Source organism: Dermacentor andersoni, chromosome 11 (genome assembly GCF_023375885.2).
Source record: "Dermacentor andersoni chromosome 11, qqDerAnde1_hic_scaffold, whole genome shotgun sequence".
Classification (NCBI taxonomy): domain Eukaryota; kingdom Metazoa; phylum Arthropoda; class Arachnida; order Ixodida; family Ixodidae; genus Dermacentor; species Dermacentor andersoni.
The window spans coordinates 10,976,666-11,002,263 of record NC_092824.1 but is presented as its reverse complement, the minus strand read 5'-3'; the positions used below and the strand labels follow the sequence as shown (position 1 = coordinate 11,002,263).

At 48.9% G+C, this 25,598-nt stretch overlaps 1 protein-coding gene across 3 annotated transcripts in view; it reads left to right on the top strand.

Moving 5' to 3' along the window:
- The first annotated feature begins 4,367 nt into the window (after positions 1-4,367).
- The window catches only part of LOC126517914 (arrestin domain-containing protein 3-like), a 276,278-nt gene continuing 255,047 nt past the window's right edge, over positions 4,368-25,598 (top strand). For all 3 annotated transcript variants that reach the window (XM_050167745.3, XM_055064358.2, XM_050167744.3), the window contains exon 1: positions 4,368-4,694. The gene's annotated coding sequence lies outside the window, so the exon portion shown is untranslated. The remainder of the gene's footprint in view (positions 4,695-25,598) is intronic.

The following is a 25,598-nucleotide window of genomic DNA, read 5'->3' as shown; positions in this document are numbered from 1 at the left end:
CGCCGAAACCCGACGATCGTGGTGGGGTATAGTCCCGACTCCTCCAGGTAGTCTTGCCACCTATACATGAGGACGTGCTCCTAGACCTTGCCCACGCAGGACATGAGCGAAATGGGTCGGAGGTTTTCCGTGTTCGGCGGCTTGCCTGGTTTGGGGATGAGGATGGTCTTGGCAGTCTTCAACTGCTGGGGCAGTGACCCTGCCCTCCAGCACTTCTAATAACCGGTGAGGTTCTCAATGGCCGCATCGCTGAGGTGCTTGAGCGCTCTGTTCGAGATGTGATACGGGCCGGCTGCCGACTTGCTGTTTAGTTCGTGCAGGGCCACTCGCACCTCCTTGACGCTGATGTCGCGGTAGAGCTTCTCGTTGGCTTGACCGCCGTACTCGGGATGCGTTTCCGTGGGTATAAGCTGGAGGTACTTGCTGTCTAAGCGTCTCATTACTTCGGTTTGCCCATTTTCCTTGACTGCTCTGTGAATGATCTTTGGGAGGTGGTGTTGGTGGGATTTTGTTTTTGTCTCGTCGAGCAGATGCCGCATCAAGTTCAAGGTCTTGCCCCAATCCATCTGCCAGTCCGCAGCGCTACAGATTTCGTTCCACTGTTGTGTGCAGACCACCCAACAACGGACTTTGATGGCGCGATTCAGCTCAGCCACCTTCTTCCTTAGGCGCAGATTTAGTCGTTGCTTCTTCCACCTGGTTAGGATAGATTGCTTTGCTTCGATTAAGTGCGCCAGGCGGCTGTCAACCTTTTCGACCTGCTCATCCGTTTCTATGATCTTGGTCGCCTCTTTGATCTTCCCCGCGATGTGGGCAGACCATTCTTCTACGTTCTCGATTTCCTCCACCTCCGTTGGTAACAGGCTACGGAAGGCATCCCAATCCGTAAAATTATGTTTTCTGGTGTCCTCCGAGGCCTTGACCTCCTCCGGTATGATGACCTCTACAATGTAGTGGTCGCTGCCGAGCTCAGACCCCGTGTTGCGCCAGGAGATATTTCCCTTCTCGTCGTTCTTCACGAAAGTGAGGCCCAGCGTCGTGTCCCCGGACACAGAGTTCCCAATCCTCCTAGGATCAGTCGGGTCTGTGATGAGGGTGAAGCCCAGGTCTATTTTGTCTTGTAACAGGTCTCGCCCCTTGGCCAATTGCTTGTTATATCCCCATGCCGGGTGCGCCGCGTTCAAGTCCCCGGAGGAGACGAGCCTGTGAGTCCCCGTCACGGTGCTGGCTCTGTGAAGGAGCGTCTTGAATTTCTGCGTCTAGTGTGAAGGGCTACTGTAGACACCCGCCGTGGTTGCTCAGTGGCTATGGTGTTGGGCTGCTGAGCACGAGGTCGCGGGATCGAATCCCGGCCACGGCGGCCGCATTTCGATGGGGGCGAAATGCGAAAACACCCGTGTACTTAGATTTAGGTGCACGTTAAAGAACCCCAGGTGGTCGAAATTTCCGGAGTCTTCCACTACGGCGTGCCTCATAATCAGAAAGTGGTTTTGGCACGTAAAACCCCATAATTTAATTTTTACTGTAGACGTTAAGCAGAAAGGTGCTCTTTTGATTCTTGCCCGTAACGACCTCGATGAGAGTGCATTCAATTTTACTGTTGTGCAACTCGTGCTCATTGAAGGTGAGTCCCTTGCGAACCAATGTGCATATCCCTCTACCGCCGCTGATCTTCGGAGACTTGGCGTATGCCCGGTAACCGGGTAGCGATACCGCATCAGGGCGAGTCTCTTGTATCATGATTATATCGGGCTTGCGTGCTACTTGTATTACGTGTTGCTGCAAGACTGCCCTCTTGCTAGCGAAACCATTAGAGTTTCAGTGCCAGGTCCCGAGACCCTTCACTGCTGTAGTTGTTGCTGTTGCTGGATCGGCCATGATTGCTGCTGATTGTACTGCTGCGTTATTTGCTGTATTGCGTTCGTTAACTGTTGACACGTCCGCTCGATGGCGGTGAACCTGTCGTTAATCATCTTGGTGAAGGTTGTCTTAATATAATCTTCGAGCCCGTCGAAGTGTTCCTCGATTTGGTCGACCTTGTCTTTCAGGTTGTCCGCCTGGTCGTTGAGCTTGCGCTCCTTCAGGTTCTCGATCGCTCGTATCTTGGGTGACGGTTCCTTCTCTGTGGATGTTGGTGGTACAGCACTGCTGATGCTGGGTGTGGGTTCACATGATACCGCTCGTGGCGTTTCATTATTGGTGGATCGGGTCGTCAGAAGCGTCTTGATTTCCGCGATCTCGTTTGCCATCTTGCTAGTAGTGGCCTCTTGTGTACTGGCTTTCCTCTCGAGCTCGTTGTTTTTGCGCCGGAGTGCCTCATTGGCTTCCTTCAACGTCATCATCGCCTTGTCTTCCCTCGTCTTGCTGTTTTTATTGCCGTCGACGTTCTTGGTGGTGCTAATGGTCTTGGTGGTTGCGGTGGTATTGGAGGCGGTGGTGGTGGTACCCCCCTGTGCTTTCTTGGCACCGTGCCTTGCTGCATCGGCCCAGCTCACGCGGTCACGTGACTGCGATCGCTTACGGCTAAGGCTACGCTGTCTACTCCCTCTGGTGCTGCGCTTCGAGACGGAACTCGACGCGCGGCGACCAGCTGGGCCGGCAGGTGTTGCGGTTGCTGACATCAGCGATGGAAATTCCTCAGCTCTGAGAGACGCTCGTTGTTGTTGCTGCGCTTGTTGTTTGGCCATCTTGCGCTCCCATTGCCTCTTTGTAACCACGTATGGGATCTTGTACCTATTCTTGCAAACCTTGTCACCGGTGAGATGTGGCCTTCCACACAATTTGCTAGTGGGGGTACATCTATCGTCTTCCTTGGGGTCAACGGCCCCACAAGCAAAGCAAGCCTTCACGTGAGGGTTTGGACAAACGTCGCGGCGGTGGCCCACCTTTCCGCACTGCTTGCATACATCGAATTGTTTTCGATATAGGCTGCACTTGGTGAGAACGGGACCATAGCACACGTAATTCGGGACCTTCAGGCCCTTGAAAGCCACGATGACTGTGGTCGAGCTACCAATCCTCTTCGCGCCAAGTGCCAAGGGATTTCTCGAGTTAACAATGTTCCGGTCGATTGCGGCCGGGTAGTCCTCCATTGGGATACCTCTAATAACGCCTTTAACGGTGCCATATGGCGCGATTTGATATGCGCCAACCACGTGTTCCTTCCCACCAATGCAGATCGATTTTATTTCCGCGTAACGCGAAGCACGTATATCGTCGGGGGTACTCACCACCGTGATGTTTTCTTGCAGGTTGGGCCAGAAGGTGTCCGCTGCCCCGTCCTCCCTTGATACGTTCGCCGCCGTCATGATGGCCGTTGCCACGGTGGCGGTCTGAGTCCTCGCAGTGTTAAGGCTTCCCCGAGGCCGCACTATCACCTTGGTCTCCTCCCTCGGCCGAGCGTCCGGCATCCTTGCTGCCCTCGTCAAGGCATCGTTGCAAGGCATAAGAATCCGAAGAATGGCGCCACAAGAAGCAAAGGATTGTCAGCGATCCGTATCCTTAGGGTGCCGTTGGGGCCAGTCTAAACTACAATCGGAAATCATGCTTGATGTAATTTTCATACGACGTTTTACATTATGCGTGTTGGCTATTTGCTAGTATTGCTTCAGTTCAAGGCAGCAAAAAAGGAATAGAAAGGATTCCACGCGCAGTGGAATCTGTTTAAGCAAAATTTTTTTCATTGCGGTTTGTGATGAACATTGCACCTGCGTAGCGTAGTAGAGCACACGAAATGATTTTACTGCAAACGGCTTCGCTAAATATACAGTTGTTCCTCTCGATCACGCACACGTCGCACATGACGCGTGATAAAATTAGGCGCCGCGATTCCCACTATACCGGGCGTTTCTTTGCGCTTCCTCAGAACTGGCGAATCGCGCGAGACTAGCCAGAAGCCAGCAGTTGTGAAAATGGTACGACGACGCCGGAGTGACGACGAAATTAATTTGAGTGTGGCCGAGGGATTTGCCAAGAGCCATTCGGTGAGACAGCAGCCAGAAGCGGCGAGCAAGTGGGAGGAAAAGAAAGCTTCATAACAAAAAAAGGGCTCGATCATGCAGTTATTCGGGAGCCTTATTGAACCTTTGAATTTGGGAGGCTCATCTGTATGTTTGCAAGGGGCCGCTGTAGATTGATTGGATAATACAGTGAGAGTGCACACGTGGCATGAGAATGCTTGCAGTTTACCGAGAAACGCGGCTGGCTAGCGTGGCTTCGGTGCCGACAGGCGCTTCTCGCCGTCTGCCAGGTTGGGCGCTCCCCGGCGTCGCTCGATGCCAAACGGGAAAAGCGGTCGACAGGAAGCCGCCGAGTTGAACACGCGCGGCGCCAGGTGGCGGCCTCGCCCGTGGCGGTTCGGACCCCGGGGGCGCTGTCATGTCGATCGCCGGCCCGAGAGGGACGCGCGAAGGGAAGGCCGTGTGGGCGCCACTGCTGCGTGAGCCACCGACGTTTGTTGATAACCCCGAGTGCAGTGATATTGTGCACCGCCGGAGAATATAAATTCCCTCGTCCTGCCTAACGCGCTGTGCCGCGGTGATTCTGTGCGCCGCCAGCCTTGGATTATAGAGCCCGCGTCGTCCGAGTGCGGCCGATATGGGCGACAGCCCGGACCGCATCCAAGCTCCGAGCATCTCGGCTGTCCACGGCGCGTCGGCTTGCTGGAGCTAACGGCATAGCGCCACGCACGACCGGTGAGTTCGCCGAGCAGCCTGCTGGCGGCCGGCTGTCGCCGTTCCACTGTGGAACACTGCCGAGTGGGGAGAACAGTTCTTGCTTTATTTTTCATTTTATTTGTTTTCCTATTATTTTATTTCCTTAGTTTATTTTCGTAGACACCGATGGGTGAGTGGCTGTATCAAGCTACCTACCGCCTTCTAGGCGGACGACACGACTGGAGAGATCGTCATTGTGGAAAGTTTTCCGCACACTGAACGAAGACAACAAGAAAATGACACGTAGAGCAGCGCATATTGACAACTGAATTTTTATTCCTAAAGACTGCACATATATACCCTCGAGACCCACCACACGATCACCACCCATGGGCAACAGCGCATCCTTTCCACATGATAACCACGCTCATAAAATGCATTATAATCGACACACTGTCGCCTAATATTGAGCACGTTAATTTCGCTATCATACCAAGCGACAGACGGATGGCTAACACATGCTCCCTGTAGTCTAGATATGTGCCAAGCTTCTACAATTTCTCTTGCTCTCTGATTAGGATAAATATACAAAATAGTGGTTTGGTCAAACAGTGGTTTACACATGATCAATGAAAATGGCGCACACTGCATTGCCAAATGCGTATAGGGCCTTCCCTTCAAGCTCGCCAAGTGCTCTCTTAATCTTGCATTTGTGCATCGGCCAATCTGGCCGACATAGCGCTGCATACACTTGAAAGAATTTTATATACCACATTTCTTTTACATTCTAAAAACTGGTGCACATGACGCACCTGGCACTTATTAGTAAGACTGTTAACCTTGTTATCATACATACTATTTGTCGCAGGGCAAACCCCCCCCCCCCCCCCCACACACACACACTTTGTCTCTTGCCGAAAAAGCTACATTCACGTCCTATTTGGCAGCGATCTTCTGGAGTTTATGCGATAAGCCATGTACATACGGGATTACTGAAATGTTTCTCTTATCTCGGGTTTTTTCCATACCCTTGCCCTCCGATTTTATTTTCTTCACTTGCCTTTCGCTTGCAGTTAGCAGCGTTGAAGTAGGGTATCCATCGTTTCCGAAACGAAGCACCTGCTCAAGGAACGCTTTACTCAACTTGTGCTTGCAAGCTTTTGTCAAAACCGATTGAAAACAGCCCATAGCGATTCCGTTTCGCACTATCCTTGAATGGACTGAATTCTTTTGAAGAAGAGGTTTCTCAGTTCTCGTGGAATATTTCCAGCACAAATGCTCATCTTCAAAACTGAGCATCACATCCAGGAACTGTAAAGAGCTGCTGGCACTTCATACGTGAAAACTAGCCCTTTGCCTCTTATCCTGAACGCGTCCAACACACGTGACGAAAACACATCGAAATCTCTGCTCATGCCTCAGTTCATGTTCATGGTCTATGTGTCCTTTATTTGTAGTGTTCTTTCGGTGTGCGCAAAACTTTCCATAATGAAGTCAAACCAACTAGCCCGCCTTCCAGTCTTATTGGAGAGATCGACAAAATACGTACCAGTTCTCTGCTTCCTGGCGCATCTCAAAAGGTCATGCGCACTTTTTCATTTCCAAAGGAATTTACAACAACAAATAACTTTTCTTTTGAAAAGTTACATCTGCATTTGTTTAGGTAACATGTTACTTATGCGTCTTATCCACGCAAAAAGCGTAGAGAAAAGACATATCTGGACAATAAAACGGTAAGAATTTGGCCCTCTTATGTAGGCATGTGCCAAGATTTGTCCTTCTCTGTCATCACTTGACTTGCTGTCATTGTTTTCAAAAGGTTAATACAGTTAAAGTCTTGCGTCCTGCCTGTCTAATCATCATTCCTTTTCTCTGTTCTCTTTTCCGTTTTTCCCCTTACATAGTGGAACGTGTATATTTATTCAAGCTAGACCAGCTTTCTGCCTGAAATGTTAAGAGTTATGTGCCCGAATTCAATGCTTGTTGTTCTTGAACTGCCACTTTATAGTCAAAATCAAGGAGGCATCGCAGAATACTTTCCGGCTGGCTGCGTCGTGAAGTGAGCTGAAAGGAATCAGCGGAGCAGACAGAATACGAGTTTTTGTCTAGATAGACACGTTTCTTCGATACACGCCTCGCAGGAAACTATACAAGCATTATTCGGACAGCGAGGTAAACCCTCATTCTTAGCATTCGCACCATACTCCGACAATCTACTTTGGGAATACGCACCCAGTCAGAACAACAGGCATACACAACTACTACTTTCCGCGACGACGAAAGCTAACCGGTACGGCCAGCACAGGGGCGGTACAAGTGAAACAAGGGCACGGTTGACTGGCAACCCTACTGGAGAGAAGCAGATGCAGAGGCGGGGCGCGATAAACAACAACATATGTTATCCACATTTACATCGCCACATAAGCTTCTGCATCCCTACAATATTATATAGCAGTCAGTCACTGGTGTTCTTCTTTCTTTTTGGTTATCCTGGAGTCATATTACGCTGCCCAAACTATTTCATAAGTACTGACTAGAGCTGAAAAATAGCCTGTTATACAAAAAAAGAAAGCAAAGCTTTCACATACGCATAAGAAATTGGTCGTGTATCCCTGCTATCATCCGGCGCGCAATGCTGTTTCACGAGGTTATGGAATCGTGCTTAAAGTGCGTCGAAGAAATTATGTCTAGAAAGGGAATTGCGAAAGACTACGAAAGTATTTTGCCGAATGTAAATATATTATTCGCCAGATTAGACGAATATCAAAATCCGCCTAAAGGCAGACTTTTGTATCCATTCTTAAACGTCTAGTCCTTGTCCGTGCTTTGCTTGTGATTTTTGCTTTTACCCCGTCTAAACTTCCATGCGTGCGAAATGCAGGTTAGCTCTTGCGTAATCCAGCAACGAGATGTACAGCAACGACAGTTATATTGGACACACAGCAACCGCGCTAAACTACTAAACGACGGCACTAGAAAGACGACCCATAGTCATAGGCTAACAAGTTTTATTTGAAAGAAACTACAGACTGAATGAAGGTGCGCAAACAGTTAAAATTCACTTCAGTGAGCGATGGCACGCTCGTGAAAGAGGGGCCCCTCCTATGAGTTGCATACGCTTCAACGATTTCGTGCGTTCTTTGGTCTTTGTGCCGCCTAAGTATTAGTACAACCGCAAGAAACTGCATCAACGGCTAGGTTGCTCACAGACTATCTTTAATGCTACGATTCGAGTGATCTAAAATTTTGAGCAAGTAATACAGGTTTTACCTTATGGTTCGAAACAGACAACGCCTCACAAAAAATAACACGGTCAGAATCAATATGAAATGTTAAGATCAGAGCACCCGGTTTTGCTAACGCGCAGCTTTAAGCAATGAATACGAAGATTTGTGTACTCTAATATTTCTCTAACATGGCATAACAAACGAGGATAACAAATAGCAAAACAGATGAGAGACAGACGTGTTTAGTTCGTGCCTATTTCTGGTGGATGGTAATTTGGTGTCTAGATAAGTAAACATAACCTAGGTACTGCATCCATTTCACATAATCAGATGAGAACACTCAAAGGTTTCTATCGCAGCGATGCTAGATGAAGTTCACGACCTTTTTTCTGAATCGTATATAATTCTCGTTAGGTAGCCAATTTTGTACGGATTCCAGAGATGGGCAACATACTCGAGGAGTGGTCTTATGAAGGATTTGTATGTTAGTAATTTTGTTTCTTTGAAGCTACTCCTAATGAACTACTTATATATTCGAGCTCTTCCAGGGCTGTGTGACAAGTAAGGTTAATGTGACTAGACCAAGGCCGGGACAGATAATTTATTAGAGGAAAGACTATAAGGTCGGCCTGAGCTCGTGTGCTCTCAGCAAGTTAGCGATAAGAAAGGAGACTGAGATGCGTGTATAGTGATAATCGGAGCACTGAAGAAGCAATAAATTAAGAAAAGGTATATTCAATAAATGAGTGGAAGCAAGAGGGTATGCTGGAGATAGAAATTCAAGACGATTAGCAAAACGAGAAGAAGGTGAAGCAAGAGCCAACGTTTCGACAAGTAGACTTGTCTTTTTCAAGGCAGCTTGAAAAAGACAAGTCCACTTGTGGAAACGCTGGCTCCCGCTTTTACCTTGTTCTCGTTTTGCTAATCGTATTCAACAAGTGAGTATTTTAGTAATTAAGGAGACGGTCGTCTCTTAAAACAGATAGCATGTGTCCTCTGAAATGTTATTTTCATTTGCCAGTTTTGACAGAACCTACACGAAATTGTGAGGACTATGATTATCATCACACGACTTGCATAGGCTGTAGAGAACCCTGTCATCGGCGTAAAGACGAATCTCTGCAGAAGCTGTGCCTTGAAGCGCACTAAAAGTGCTTAAAAGAGACATGTTGGCGGCGACGGGAAATGAAACTACTGATCCAGTCAACAAGCTAAAGTTCACGTATTATAAGGTAGAGCTCATAAGAAAACGTTTGGACGGCTTGGTACCGTCGATATCTTGGGAAACGTCGACGAAAAATGAATCCACCTGAAGAACTAAGCCACGAGCCAGAAATATGTTGCAAGTGCATTCCGTTAGGTGAGTGACCATTGCTGCAGAGCGGACAGCGCACGAGAAACGCGGGCACTTTCTCGCATCGCGTGCGCAATTGAAGTGCGACGCCTGTCCTCGCTGCGCCACCGTTGCGTGAGAGAGCGTTCTTTCTGCTGCGCTCGGCGTACGGTGTTGCCGCTAGCATGTCGCGTATTCTTCGAGCACTGTCTGAGAAACGTCAGCGCGATGTATCCTCGCTATCGCTTGCAGTGCCTCGCCCTTCGGATGAAACTGCCCAATTGTGGCGAGCTTGACCTAGGTGACTAACCGAAAATAAGAGCAAGGCACTGCAATATGTATGCGCCGATCCCAGAGGCAGGGCACACGGTGACCCTAAAGCGCTAGCTGTCACAAGGGAAGAATGCGAGAGTCTGGCACGCGACACACTCTCCAGACGTTTAAGAGAGCGACTTTGGCACGATACAAGCAAGCATGAAATCAAGAAAGAAAAGCGATCGCTTGCCCTAGTAGAGCCATAGGCTGCGGCCCGGGAGGAGAGAGGCGGGTTTGGCCCACTCTGGGTGTATCTACAACAGAGAACTTGAGCAACGTGTAGCGTACGGCGAGTACGTAACAGTGTGCTTGAAATGACAAGTTTGTAAGAAATATGCCGTATAGAAACGTCACTTTGATAACTGCGAGGGCGTAAGGTCGCCACTGACGCGCCCGAGACGCCACAATGTAGTATGGTGTCGCATATCCCAGTTTTCTTTCATCGCCTCCCAGGCGTAGTCGAGGTTCAATAGCAAAACCTCTCCTGTGACTGGTGACTGACTGTGGACCGCCGCTTTTTGTCCGAAGCTTCGCGACACTAGCCGCAGTAACTAGCGATCGCACTCGAGGGTTCGGCTTCAATAGACCTTATCGGGTCACATTCTGATGTTATCATCGAACGAAACGATGTCCTGTCAAAGCTTCTTTTTTTTTCATGTGTCGCCCGGAACTCCTTTATTCTCCCGCGGAAATTTATTCTTTCATTGTTTTTCTGAGCGCCGTCCACAACCGCATAAATTGCTTCCGCGGACATTCTCGTACACTTAAGATTCTTTCGTTATCCTCTCGTTCCTCAAGAACAGCACTGTGACAGATTGGAGACACTAGTGAGGTTGACACTCTCCGAAGAGCTCCTCCTCCTCCTATAGAGTTGTCGGCACCGGCTGTTCTTGACTCGCTTTCACCTCCATTACTTCTAAAAAAGAGTGCAGGAAAGACGACAGACGAAGACGGTGACGCACAATACGAGCGTTCAACTCACAACTGCTTTTTAATGCTTGTACCGAAAAGATATTGTCACGTGGTGGTGACGTTGAAGAACACAGTAGCAATACTGTGAAAGACAAAACGAACTTTTATTGGGCGAACCTGCGCCCACAAGGACAGGCTACACTTATAGCACAACGGTAGCGGCGAACACGGTCGGTGATTGTCGAAATTCTGATCAGCGGGTAAAGCGTGTCGGCTTTTATACAGCAGTCGTCGAATGTTCCAGACCACTCGTTGGGACCCGCGTGCCTTCCACAAAGTTCTACACCATTCGCGTCAGGCGATGAAATCAGATGACACAAGGTTCGGCGACAACAGACAGCGGATAGAAGCATCGATAACTTTCCAGAAACTTCGGATACATGCAGGCGCGTCCCGCGCTGTGGGATAACATTTGTTAGGCGGCGAAACGTGGTCGCCCGATAAAGCTAAGTACACGTGTCAATATGGAACCTGTCATCAGAGGATGAATTGATGGCGTGTGGTGTACTACCGGTCGAAGGTCAGGTCAGTGAAGCCAGAGGTATGTCAGTCACAATTCGCCAAGCCGTCTGGCTTTCCTGACGTTCAGGTGATGACGATGATGATATTTTATTGGCATCCCCTTTGAAACGGCGCGCTGAAAAATAGTCACCTAGCCTGCTTGATTTAATCAGGTCTCCTATACATGTTCTTTTATCTAGCATTGTTGTGTACATTTCCTTAATCTTTTCTTCTGCAAAATGTACCTTGTACCGCTAGCCATTACTGTAAGAGATCCCGTCGTTCACTGCTTTTTTTCCACCAGTACTCTAACAGTCTCTTTCTTATCTCGACCACTTTGACAGCGGCCACTTTGACAGCGAACTACTTGTGTAAACAGCGTCTCAGCATATCACCAGAAAAATGCGCACTAGTAGCATTTACTCGCAAACCGATGACGCCTTATATCATCTCAATCAATGGGCGGACCATTTCCTATGTCCGAACCCACAGATTCCTTGACGTAATTATTGACCGAGACCTCTGTTGGAGCCCGCACGTGGCCTACATGAAACGGCGCCTGACAACGACTTCCCAGGTGTTTAAATACTTGACAGGAAAGACGTGGGGGATGTCAGTAGACGCAATGCTTAAACTATACAGAGCTCTCTTTCTCTGTTTTCTAAGATATAGTCTACCTGTACTGACCAACACCTGCAAGACAAATATTCGTGTTCTGCAGGCAACACAAGCTCAAGCACTCAGAGTCTGCCTTGGTTTGCCCAGATGCACGTCGACAGAGGCAACTCTTGCGATTGCTCGGGACCACCCAATGCGAACTCACATTACGGTGGAAGCCCTGAGAACGCACATCAGACATTTTGCACATGCCACCTATCACCACCTTGCAGCACTACCTTCAGACAGGCACAAGTCATCATTCTCTAAAACTATCATCAAATACAACGACAAACTTCCATCGGGCTTCACCGCTGCATCTAAACCATCAATACCCCCTTGGTGTCTTATCAGCCCCACAGTCCATCTCAGTGTACCAGGAATCGGGAAAAAGCCTGAACTGTCGTCGCCTGTGCTGAAACAACTGTCTCTGCTTCTTCTGCACGAGAGGTACGCGGACAGTGAACACATTTATACTGATGGTTCCACAAACATGCAGTGTTCGTCCGGTGCTGTGGTTGTCCCAGCAAAAGCTATTACCATCAGCTTTAGGACTGACCACCCAACATCATCGACATCTGCTGAACTAGCTGCTCTTCGCGCTGCACTTCGTTTCGTCAATCGGGAGCCACCTCGACAATGGTCAATCTTCAGCGACTCAAGGGCAGCCCTACAATCTGTACTATCAGCTCTGCGTCGCGGGCCATTCGAACAGCTCGTATTCGACATTAGATGCCTACTCCATACATCACAGGAGAAAGGACACCACGTGACGTTTCAGTGGCTGCCAAGTCACTGCGGCGTCACTGGAAACGAAGGTGCCGATAATGCCGCTCGGGCAGCTCTTCAAAACGCACAAGAAGAGGCCATACCGCTTTCACGATCCGACGCAGTTAGCAGACTTCGAGTTCTTGCACAGGAGATCACGCTATCTCTATGGTGCACACCAAACAGCCAGACCAACCAGAGCAACCGTCAATACCATCTGCCCTCGTTGATGCATCTCTATATGCCAACTGGACTCCGCCGAAGAGAGGCGACTCTGCTTTATCGCTTATGGCTAGGGGTGGCTTTCACGAAATCTTACTCCTTCCGCATTGGAATGGCCGACAACGCTCTCTGTAATGCCTGTGTTTGCGAGGAGACGCTGGAACATATTCTGTGCGACTGTCCTGAATATAATGTTCAGCGACAGTCCCTGGCATCTGTTCTAGCGCACCTTGACAGCATACCATTGTCCCTCGACACGATTTTCACATGCCGCCGACAGAAGACATCACAGGTGAAGGCGACAAAGGGACTACTTCGGTTTTTGAGAGACTGGATTGGACAAGCGGCTGTGAGAGTGATGTCACGTACCATGCCAGATTGATGGACTCCAACGGACGATGTGTGTGTGCTGTGCTATGTGCTCTCTCTCCCTCTCCCCCTTCCCCATCTTTAATCTCCCCCATCCCTCTCCCGTGTGTAGGGTAGCAAACCGGTTAAGCTAAACTGGTTAACCTCCCTACCTTTCCTTCTCCACTTTTTCCTTCCTTCCTTCCTTCCTTCTTATCTCGACAGCTGACCATTTGATGCTTCCGTCCACTTTAAACCCAAGCGCTTCTAGAAGACGTACGTTACGTACGGTTCTCTCTGGGTGAAACTCTTCGCATTCTATTAGGATGTGCTGAGTGGTCTATTATCTATTTTCGAATATTTGCTCCGGTATGTTTTTGTCCTTAGGCAACCGGCTCGAGCCCCAAATGGCAAGGCACGGCCCTATGTGTTATCGTACAGATTTTCCCTTCTAATTTCTTTCTTGTCATTCTTTTGGTCCTTCTTGTTTCCACTCTTTGCATCCACTTTACTGTCTCTGTTTCTCTCACTTTCTTTCTGATGACTCCTGGTTGTACATTTACAGTTTCAATTATCTCGTACTTGGTGGCCAACTTCCTTGAGCGCTGCCTCCATTCTGCGTCCACGCTTTTCAAGTACGGGTACTTGTGCACTTTAGCTGCCCATTTATTTTCATCCATGCTCCCGCGTATTTCTTTAAAACTAATTTTGCTCTGTGCTTCTCCGACTTCAAAAGAGGCCCAACCCGTGTCCGCCTGCACTGCCTCATGCGCCGTGGGCTCCCGAAGCCAACCGGCCTGCCGATCTTTGTTTAACTTCCAACCCAGACAAGATATTCGTTCTTAAACACTGAATGGCATTTGCGAACGTTAGCATTGTCACCATCACTCCTTTCCAGATTCCACGCACCCCCTCGCACTTATTGTGACCCCACATTACTCTGGGTTGCATTATTGCAGCATTACGCTTCAGTAAGGTGTAGTGCAGCGACGGTGTATGGATGAAATGAAACAATGTACGAACGTGAAATTCTGCTTCACACTTAGGAGAACGCGCAGTGAATATCACCTATCATGACGTGCTGCGTCAAGTATATGGAAACAGTGGTTTATTGAAAATTATTTACACTGAGCTTTGCGACCATGGCCGACATCCAGCGCAACGTGAACGCGGAAGTGAACTGAATTGCACCGGTTAAAATGAGCTTTGAACAGCCGAACTGAAAACGCAAAAGACTAAGGAAGGCACACAAGGACGTCACTGTTGTGTTCTTCACTAAGGGCGTCCTCGCTTGTCTTTGGTGCATAGTTGGTGCATAGCTGTGTTAGGAAGAGTGGCGCGAACACAAGAAGAAAATGAATTTAGCGCTCTTTCCGCCGACTTCGTTTTTTCCTGTGTTTGTCCTTTTTTACGCGCAACTCTCCCTATCATAATTTAGTCAAATGCTGATCTGCCCCACGGGTGCTGTTTTCACCCAAACGCATTCTCAAAAGCTCTTAACCACGGGAGCAATTATTCTGAAGGAAAATAAACTGTATTCTCGCACACAGGTATCATCTTTCCTCCAAATAAATTACGAAAGCAATCATTCATCGTATCGATCACAGCTTGTATATACACAGATACATCGCGCATGTCAAAGAGAGCTAAAAACAAACAATCGAAACATCAAAGGCATTTGTCTAGCATTTATCACTGTCATGTATTAGCAAGGGTAGCTAGCTGACTGACGCATATGATGCGCCTCCGAGAGTTTTGTCGTGGTCTGACCAGGGTGCCCGACAAAATTACTGTTTTGAAACCAGGGTGCACGGCACCCTTAGTAATTCGTTGCAAGCTGAGAGAACGACGCGTTATTTAATGAAATTTGATGTTTTCTGACGCGTGTCTTAACACGTCGATCTGTTGGATCAACGAATATATGTGCACAGTCGTCAAAATCAATCGATACAATCGACAATGCGTTTTTCATGCTTCTGGATGCATGTTCCGCGGCCCGCTGATGTGCTGGCGTGCCCTTCTGTGCTTAATTACTTCTCCTGGCTTTCTTAGTTTCCCCCTATTTTAATTGTTATTGCGTGGGTTGATTAAACATTGTTATGAAATAGATCTAAGTGACGAAAATTTACATTCATGCACGAGAAGCACGACGGTAAGTGCTACAGCACCTGCTTCTTGCGAGAAGAGCGTTCGAAGCGTGGGCATAGATGACATCTATAATATCAAACAACCAATGCCTACATGTACGCCACGGCCTTTTATTGAATAGCAATAGTTCACCTGAGTGTAAGCATAGTAAAGCCTTACTTATGGGGCCTTACAATTTTTTCATAATTATTTACCATTTTTCTTGAAAACGAGAAATGCTTCCCAAAAGGAAAATGAAAATGCTCGTAGCAGCGGTGCTTTAGTATGCTTGCGATAATGTAAGATATCGCTCAAGAATAACTGTTGCTAGTGAGTGCTCATCGCCGTCGTCTTTCTTACGTGCTGTCGCACTAATATTGATTTTTTTAGCAATGTTGATTTTTCTATAGCAGAACAGCTACTGTGAGCGGAATCGCTAGAAAATTTAAAGTAAGTGTTCTAACGATAAAAATAAATAAATTCTGCTGTTGCGATAGCGCGACGCAGTTCTGTGACGTGACCGCTGTCGGCAAAGAATCATGATCGCGTGCTGTGATATGACGTCACTCCTCGGCCTATGTGTATCTTTACGGCTGCGCTGAATAGAACAAGAAGAAACTTTAATAAACAATGGTCTGGCAGTTTTTGTTGTGGTGGCCTCAGGTGGCGGTTTGAAGTCCTTGGACTAGGGCGGCATATATTCGGCTTGCCGGACGGCCCAGAGCCGCCACCCTGCGGCGGCGACGCCGACTTAGAATATTCCCGGCGAGAGAGTAAACGTATTGCGGCATCGGGAAGAAGCGAGTTCGAGGCTTCTTGTACTCTGGCCCCGGCCGCGATTACGGACGCGTCGCGAACGGAGGTGGTTTCATTACCGTTGTTGCCGGCACATTCCCAGAGCATGTGTCGCAGCGTTGCTCTCTCTCCGCAAGCTTTACGCACATCTGTTGGATATAAACCCGGGTAGCAGTGATGTAAGACGGCGGGGCTAGGGTAGGTGTGTGTGTGTGTGGGGAGCAAGCGTAAAATTACGGCCTCGTTCCTGTTTAATTTATCGTGCGGTGGCGGGAATGTGCGTCTTTCGAGTTTGTAGTGTTGGGTGAGGTCCCTGAACGTGGTTAGGTGATCGCCCCACGCCCACTGTGAGTCTTGTTGCTGCGTTTGTGTCGTAGCGTCCCGATCCGGCAGATCCGATGCCCCGCTCTCGTGGGCGGTGGTGGCGGCCACATAATCTGCGGCATCTCGGCGGGTGAGACGGGGTCCAGAGGAGGAAGACCGTAGAATTTTGGAGTTGCGACGGCGATGACGAGTTTCCGTCGTCACAAATTTGAAGCATGCGGGCCGCTTCCCGCGAGACGCGACCGCGCGCGATGCCGCGGATTGCTGCCTGCGAGTCGCTGATCACGATCGCAGCGCTCGGCAGCGCGGCCAGTGCTAGGGCTGTCGCGGCTTCTGCGGCCGCCTCCGTGTGTCCCGTGGTCACCGTGGCGCTCGCGAGGCACTTACCCGTGCGGTCTACAACCGCGATCGCGTGTGCGCTTCTCGCTCCTCCATAACGCGCAGCGTCTACGTGCACCGCCTCGTTGCTGTTGCCAAACTTCTGAAGGTCGCTTGCTCGTTTCTTGCGTCTCCCGGCGTAGTGTGTCGGGTGCATGTTCTTGGGAAGCGGCGGGATGATAAGGCGGTCGCGGACCGAGGCCGTAACCGCCGTCTTTTATCCGCGATGAGTGTGGTACGTGATGCCGAGTGACTCGAGGATGCATCGACCTGTCTTTGACTTCGATAATCGTTCGTTTTGCGCAACGTCGTGCGCCTCGATTAACTCGTCAAGTGAGTTGTGAAGTCCGAGCTCTAGAAACCTGTCGGTGCTCGCGTTGAGTGGAACGCAGACCGCCCTCTTGAAAGCCTTTCGTATCATGCATTCGACCTTGTTTTTTTTTTTCACACCCTATCCACTTAAGGTAGGGGGCAACATACGTTATGCGGTTTATCGCGTACGCGTGCACGAGACGGATTGCGCAGTCTTCACTCATACCATTGCGTCTATTCGTGATGCGACGCGAGTCCGATCGTGTCCCCCCCTTTTCATCTACTGAACGACGCGAGTATTCGCAGCGTCTCTCCGTCATGGCCATTTGCCTGCAGGTGTAACCTCAGGATTCTAATTTTGTCTACGTGCGGTACGGGAGTACCATCTGCCAATACAGTAAACTCTCAGTTGTAGGAACGTCGGTTTATCGAATATTTCAGAATAACGAACTTTCTAAAAATCCCCGGCAGTTTTCTTATAGATTCTATGCAAAAGTGTTTCACTTAAACGAATTTCGGAACAGTCAATATTTCAGTTTAACGAACTCGCTCAGAAGACGAAGGCTTATTTTTACGATCAGAACCGATGCCCGCCCTCATCAAACCGCCGATCCAGCGGCAATGTAAGGTCGCGGGCGCTGCAGCGCCCTGGGGCAAAGCGGCGGCGCGGAGAACGAACGGCAACGAGACATGGCCTCCGAGATCGCCCGCACAAAACGAGCAAGCATGTAATCTCGAAGGCCATGAACAAAGTAACATCGCTGGCGCTTACAACGCCGCCAGAGCAAAGCGGCGATCTGTCACACCACAAACCACGTGGTGTGTGTTTTTTTCCGACCGGCTAGTCATGGCATGGTCGTCGCCTCTTTCTTTCGAAAAAGAGACGATGGAGAGACGAAGAAGAGGCAACTGCCGAGCCAGTTTCAAGCCCTCTAGCTGAGGTTGTAGGGTACATCGGAAAGTTGAGAGACTTTGTGTCAACAGCAAGCTGTGCCAGAAGAAGTGTACAAAAACATTGACTCTTTGGACAGTTTTGTTACTTCCTGTGCTTTAAAAGTACAAGTGCAGAAGAAGATAACAGATTTTTTTTCTAAGTGAGAAAGGCAGCATTATAACTGTTATGAACCTTGTACTTGTTAATATGTACAAACTCCATTTCACACATTTCTAACACTATGGATGCCATGTCTTTTGCTCCAAGAATTGCACTTCAAACTTTTGACTATGTATGCCATGTCTTATGTTGGTCTAGTGAATATTCAGTTTAGTGAACTTTCAGTTAAGTGAACTATTTCCTTCGGTCCCTTGAAGTTGACTCAAGTGAGAGTTCACTGTATAATGCGTATTTTGGAGTATTCCCGTTCCTCGTCGCGCAGCGTTTTACGACCTCTCCTTGTCGGTTTGTAGATAAAGAGTTCGGACTTAACAGGAATTTGTTTGTAGCCCAGGTAAGGCGTAAGTCATATCATCTGGCGACAAGGATGGAATTATTTAGCATAAGTTTTCTACAATTACTACTAGAGGGAGCTGTGGCGCTGCAATCATTCAGCCACCAAGGGAATGAACGTGCATGAATTTGTCTCACCTACGTGCTTGTGGATTCAAAAGTTCTTGTGGCTTGTTGTGCTTATATGCCTTCAATTTCGCAAATTTCAGAACCATCTATGCTTTTCCCAAGTGGCGAAGACGCTGCGAACACGCAAAAACGCTACTAATTGCAAGCGTTAAGCTTGTCGAGGTGGCCAAATGGAAATGCGCCAAGCGTCTCAAGGCACCGGGTTGCCCGCGATAATTTCATAATGGCATATTATGTCGCTTGTCGATGCATGCGACCGTGGCGTAATGTTTTGAATATCGGGCCTTTGTGCTAAACGTCCTGTGCTCGAATCCTGCCTTCAGACAATTTTAGTAATGTTTATTCACTTATTTATTGCGCAATACTTTGTTGAATATAACGCTAGAAAGTTACGAAGCCGTTTCAAGCCAGAAGGACGAAGTTCAGGCAAATGCATGTATTTCCCATAATTCGGGGAGTTGAAATTCACTTGAAGGTTAGCGCTTTTCCGTGTCCCTTACTATGTCTTTGTGTTGAATTTCGCGCAGTACATTTATTTCCTCGCACTATGGAACCAACTCGCCCAACAAGTCTTGTTGCCCATAAATCCCATAGTGGCTGAACCGCCCCCATCGCAGCTCCCGCAAGCGCTATACTCAGTCTCACAGGCCGGCTGCTGCACTGTGGAAGCTACACTAATTCTTAGCCAATAGGCAGGCCCGTCGAGATGTGCTCATCCGCGCCTCGTCATCTCCTCAGCGTCTGCTTGCCATCCTGTCACATGCTCCATGGTTGGTGGTTTGACGCAAAAAATGTTTTCACGTCGTAACCATAAGCTGTGTTTACATGCATAAGACAGCAGTGTTTCTCTTGTGCACTTTCCCTGCAGTTACCTTGGAGCCCCCTTAGTAAGTAGCACGGGTGAATGTCCTTACAAATGTTCACCTATGCCACAGCGTCTGCTCGGCGTCTACTTGGTGTTTGCTCGCTACTGTCGTTCCGCACCATGCTACCGCGGGGTAATGGCCGTAAATAATGGCCGAAGAGTCAATGTCGTGCATTCTTTCAGGTCCATTTCTATTTTTGGGAGTTCTTTTCTTTCTGCGTCTATTTCTTCAGCTGCCCTATTTTCCTTCGTTCTGCATTGGTCTTCTCGAAATTGTTCAAAATAGCTTGCTTTCTGAAGGTGTTGTAATTTTCGGCGTTAATTATTACGGAAGCGCTGGTTTCGTCCTTCAGCTTGACATTTCTGTTTTTCAGAAACATACCAATCGTGTTTTCGTGCGCCCATCCTTCTGTGGTGAAGAAAGTCTTTTTCATCCGCTTTCACCGCTTCGTTAACACAAGCAAGCTTTTCTTGCTCTGGAGCCCTGGCGGCAATGCTTCGCACAACTGCTCGGTACTTAATTGGTGTCACTTTTGGCCAAATTCCGCATTTTGGCTATCCATCTTTCCATCTAGATAACCACTCGTTCTTTTTCTAACCAGCATGGTTTCTGGTGAGATGTGTCATGTAAAAAACGGCTTTTCGCGTCCACCACACACATTCACTCAAATCTTGATACCGACTTCAAAACAGACGTTAGGTATCTCGATTTCGCCAAAGCATTTGATCGTGCATCCATCGTCGACTATTGACCAAGATTTCTTGCCACAGTCTTAACCCTGTAATATAATCATAAACCATTGTCTTTTTTTTCTAATTGTTACCACTACGCAGTCATTGACAATCGCAGCTCGGCTAGCAAGACAGTGAAGTCCGGCGTTCCTCAAGATTCGGTCCTTGGTCCCCTTTTGTTGTTAATCTTTAGTAACGACCTTCCTAACGATATATTATCCTAAATTCGTTTATTTGCAGATGACTCGTTCCTATACCGCTGCATAACATCGGAAACTGATCACTCATCGCTGCAAAAGCACATCAGCAAAATCAAAAACCGGCGTTCACGTTTGCGTATGGTACTTAATACTTAAATATGCAATATAATGTATATCTCTCGGCAGCGAAACAGCGGCATTTACACGTATTACCTCGATTAATCGGTTGTCTCATCTACAGATACTTACCGCTACATAACCGTCACAATATCCAGAAATATCAACCTGGTCTAACCACATGTTACAAGGAGCGCTTGATTGTTCAAAATTGCTCCTATTCAAAGGGAAAGGCCGCTAGGGGGCCGTGACGAGCGGACGTGTATCACGTCGGCTCTGTCTTCCTGCAGTGATTTCTAGCGGCAAATGTTGACGGATCGACCAGAGCTGGTTATAATCATCAATCGGAAGCTGCGAGGACTCTGCGGACACCAGCGTTTGGTCCGTAAGTGGATTTTTCGCCACCTTAGAGCCACACGTCTGCCAGCCGTGGTGCCGACGCGCTAACACGAACGCCGGCCACTGGGCCTAACGTGGGCTAAGGCTTACCGAAGCCCCCGGTGCCGCCGCGTCAGCTGTGCGGCAGCCAACAGAAGGAATGAATATCACCGTGGAAGGTCGCAGCGCCGAACAGGGCGAGCTCGACGCCCCGGATTGGATCACAGTACTCAACAAATGCAACCTCGAGGAGAAATGGGCACGGAACGCCAAGCGCGTCTCAGAAGACACCCCACCACCATCAGCGAAGCGCGACGGCAAACAGCACGCGGAGAAATCGATCGCCTCGAACCAAGTCAAGCTTCCCGAAAATGGATGGAGAATCATTTTCCGCCCCAAGGGAGGCATGGTAGTCAAACAGTACGATGGACCAACCCTGACCGAAGCCATACATGTAGCTGCGAAGATTGAATGGAACAAGGCGTGCCAGCTTGTAAAGAACGAGAAGCAAGGAATTTTGGTCTTCTTCACCCCCAGCACGGAGGCAAGAGACAAGCTCCTACGCCTCACAAACCTGGAGATTGAAGGAAAAGTGCACGAAGTCACCGTTCACCTGGCAGTACCCGACGACTTCTCGAGAGGCGTCATCCACGGCATAGGACTACAGACCTCACTGCAAAAGATCACGCAGGGGATAGCAGAACATGAGGAGAACCCCAAGGTGCTGGCGATCAGGCGACTAGGACAGAGCAAGACCATCATGCTCACATTCGCCACCAAGGAGGTACCGAGGAAAATCAAATGTCTAGGTGCCATCCTGAACTGTTATTTGTACAAAAAAAAGTACGACGTATGCTATAAGTGCGGAGCCCTGGGACATCGTTCCGACGTTTGCGAGAGCAAGGAAGAGAAATGCAGAGGCTGCGGCATCCCCAACCCAAGCGAGGGACACGACTGCAACCCCACCTGCAAGCTGTGCGGCCAACCGCACCCCACTGGCGCCAGAATCTGCAAGGGGATCTTCAGAACGCCATACATCGTTAAGAAACGACAATGGGAGAAGCTGCAGCAACAGGAGGAGGCGGAGAAGAAACTACCAGAGCATCGCAGCCGGCGGGACGCTAGCAAGACGCGGGCCACGAGCAAGGAGCGCCGCCGGTCAGCATCCTTTCCGAGGCTACCACAGCAGGCCACCCCCACCCCGCCAAAGAAGCAAGGGACAACAACCATCAAAAAGGTAGGCTGGGAAGCGGGGAATTCCCATGACTCTGACATAGTGAGGGAGCTCAAAGAGCAAATGCAACAACAACACGAAATGATGAAACAGCAACAGGAACAATGGAAACTTTACCAGGAGCAAACAGTGGCTCAGATGCAGGAGCTCCGTAATCACGTTATCGAGTTGCAAAGGGAGAACACTGAGCTCAAGGCTCAACTCATTAGACAACCGGCAGCGCGTCAGGATGCCATGGCCGATACGTCGTCCGAATCAGAGCAAGAGGTATCTGCACCACCAAAGAAAAAGCGAGTTAAAAATACCGCTTCGGGCCTTGAAATCGCAGAGGGCAGGGCAGAAAAACTTGAGGTAGACATGCAGCAACTCAAAGAGGTAGTACAGCAGGCGGCCATAGCTACCCAGCGTAACGCGGAGAGGATAGACCAACTCTCAGCCCAGCTCAGCCAACTAGTCATCCCAATGGGAACTCGCCTTGATCAACTGGCAGAACAGCAAAACCAACTCTTTCTGCGGTTGAACCATGGCCAGACTCAACACTAGGGCAAACACAATATGGCAATGGAACTGTAGGGGCTTTATAAAAAAAAGAAACGTTCTCCAAGCCTACCTTGCGGGATGCGATGGTCCCGACATCATCGCGCTGCAAGAGTGTGGGAAAAACGCTAAACTCAGCGGATACAAAACATACCCAGGCCAGTCGCCAAACACTCAGACTGCTACCCTGGTGAAGAGAAATATCACCGTCATACAGCATGAGGTAGGATGCACGCAGATTGACTATGTGTTAACGGAGATTCTACCGCAGAGGCGGAAAGAACGCAGCCTGCTAGTCATAAACGTCTACAGCTCTCCTAAGCTAAGGAAAGGCTGTGGCTTCAGGGAGCTCTTTGCCAAAGCGCAAGCATTAGCACGGGGTAAGCAGCGTCTCGTAATCGTAGGGGATTTTAATGCTCCCCACCAAGCATGGGGCTACCACTACTCCCAGATAAAGGGAAGGGAATTATGGGACGCTATGATGAAATGCAATTTAACACTCCTCAACGATCCACTCGCACCGACAAGGCAGGGGAACAGCGTGTCATTCGACACCTCCCCCGACCTGGCCATGGTCGGAGCGGACGTTGAGGCTACTTGGCACAACACGAGAGAGAACCTGGGCAGTGACCACAGAATCATAGAGATCGTTGTCCAAAACGGAGTAAACATCAAACGGGAGAGAAAAATCCTAAAATCTATCAACTGGCAGTCCTTCCGAACCAATGGAGCGGATTGTGGGGCGATCACCGACATAGTTGAATGGACCAATGGCATTAAGCGGGCGTGCAAAGAGGCTGAGGAGGAAGTAGAATTAGATGAGGAACAAAACTGGGTTGATAGCCACATGAGACAGCTGTGGCGGAAAAAAAACGAAGCAGAAACCGAGCTAGCCCAAAAAAGGGGCAACCGTAACCTGAGAAGAAGAATAGCAGCTCTCAACAAGGAAATTGAGAGCCATGCCCAAACCCTAAATAGACAACACTGGAACGACATCTGCGATAGACTAGACGGTCAATTAAGCTCCGTCACCACCTGGAAACTATTGAGACACCTCTTAGACCCAGACAACACCAAAGCTGAGACCAGGAGACAAATGCAACGACTAACCCACAATTTCCAGGGGTCGGAGGAGGATATGATAAACCAGATCAAAGACAGGTACATAGGAGAAACAAACACCGAAACATTGCCCGACTACAGTGGCGAAAACAACGAAGAGCTGGACCAACCAATCACCTTAAGAGAGGTCCAAGCTGCCTTAAACAGGCTCAGCGGAAAAACCGCGGCTGGCCCAGATGGGGTCACCAATAAGATGCTTCGAAACCTCGATGACCACTCCCTCCAGCAACTGACAGCATTCTTTCAAAAGTGTTGGGAACGGGGGGAGATACCCGGGGAGTGGAAGACAGCAAATCTAGTCCTCATCCCCAAATCAGGAAAGGAACTCAAACTTGAGAACCTTAGGCCAATCTCGTTAACCTCCTGTGTAGCCAAGCTCATGGAACACGTCATACAGACTAGGCTCAACGATTACTTGGAAAGTAAGGAACTCTACCCAGACAGCATGATTGGTTTCAGACAACAACTGTCCACAACTGACGTCATGCTACAACTCAAAGAACAAGTATTGGAACGGAAGACTAGCGACTCGAGAGTCATAGTCGGACTGGACGTCAGCAAAGCATTTGACAACGTCAAACACAGAGCGATCCTGTCACACCTCAGTCACCTAAATGTTGGAAGCAAGCTATACAACTATATCAAAAGCTTCCTCACGGACCGAACGGTGAACATAGAAATCGGGGGCACAATAAGAAAAAACATTAAGCTAGGCAACAAGGGAACACCGCAGGGATCAGTGCTCTCCCCTACCTTGTTCAATATTGCAATGATCGGGCTGCCAGCACGACTCAGAAAGATAGAAGGCCTCTGCCACACACTCTATGCTGACGACCTCACCCTTTGGGTCGACAGAGGGGGGAGCGATGGCCAAATAGAAGGCACCCTACAAAGGGCAATATGGGAAACGGAATGCTATCTGAGACCCATAGGGCTCAAATGCTCGCCGGAAAAATCGGAGATGCTCATCATGGGCAAGCAGCAGGTCAATATCCAGCTCCTGGTCAACAACACCCCGGTACCAAGGGTGGACAAGATCAGGATACTGGGTATGTGGATACAACAAAATGGGAAAAACACCGAAACAATTAACCGACTAGCCGCCACGACCAACCAAACATGCAGGCTTCTCAGGAGGATAGCAAACAAAAACGCGGGGATGAAAGAGGCAAACCTACTTCGGCTCGTTCATTCTTTCATCATTAGCAGAATCACCTACGCTATCCCGTACTTAAAAACAACTAAAGCAGAGAGAGACAAGGTAGACATTCTCATCAGGAAAGGTGTCAAAACAGCACTAGGTTTACCAGCATGCACATCAACCGAGATGATTCTGAACCTAGGAGTGTCGAACACCCTAGAGGAAATGTGCGAGGCGAAACTCACGGCACAATATATCAGACTAACTGGCAGCAAAACGGGCTGATCCATCCTCAGAAACCTGGGCTATCAAAACCCAGAATCACGTGATAGGATAACCGTCATCCCCAAAGAAATTGCTAACAAGTTAAGAATAACCCCTATCCCAAGAAACATGCACCCCATACACAACAAGGAACGCAGGAGAAGCAGGGTCCAAAGACTCCAAGGCTCCCTCCTCCAAACACAAGGGGTAGTGTACACCGATGCGGCAGAATACCCAGAGGGGCATTATGCTGCAGTAGTAGTGAGCGACAAAGGCGCGCTAGTCTCTAGCTGTAGCGTACGACACTCTTCACCAGATGAGGCAGAGATGGCGGCGATTGCCCTGGCAATCACACACCCATCAACTAGAATAGTCATCACCGATTCTAAAACTGCAATCAAAGCCTATGACAAAGGTAAGGTTTCCAAAGAGGCCGGCAAAATCCTGCAAGCAGGCAAGGAGAACGTACCTAACGACCTAATTAGGATAATATGGGCA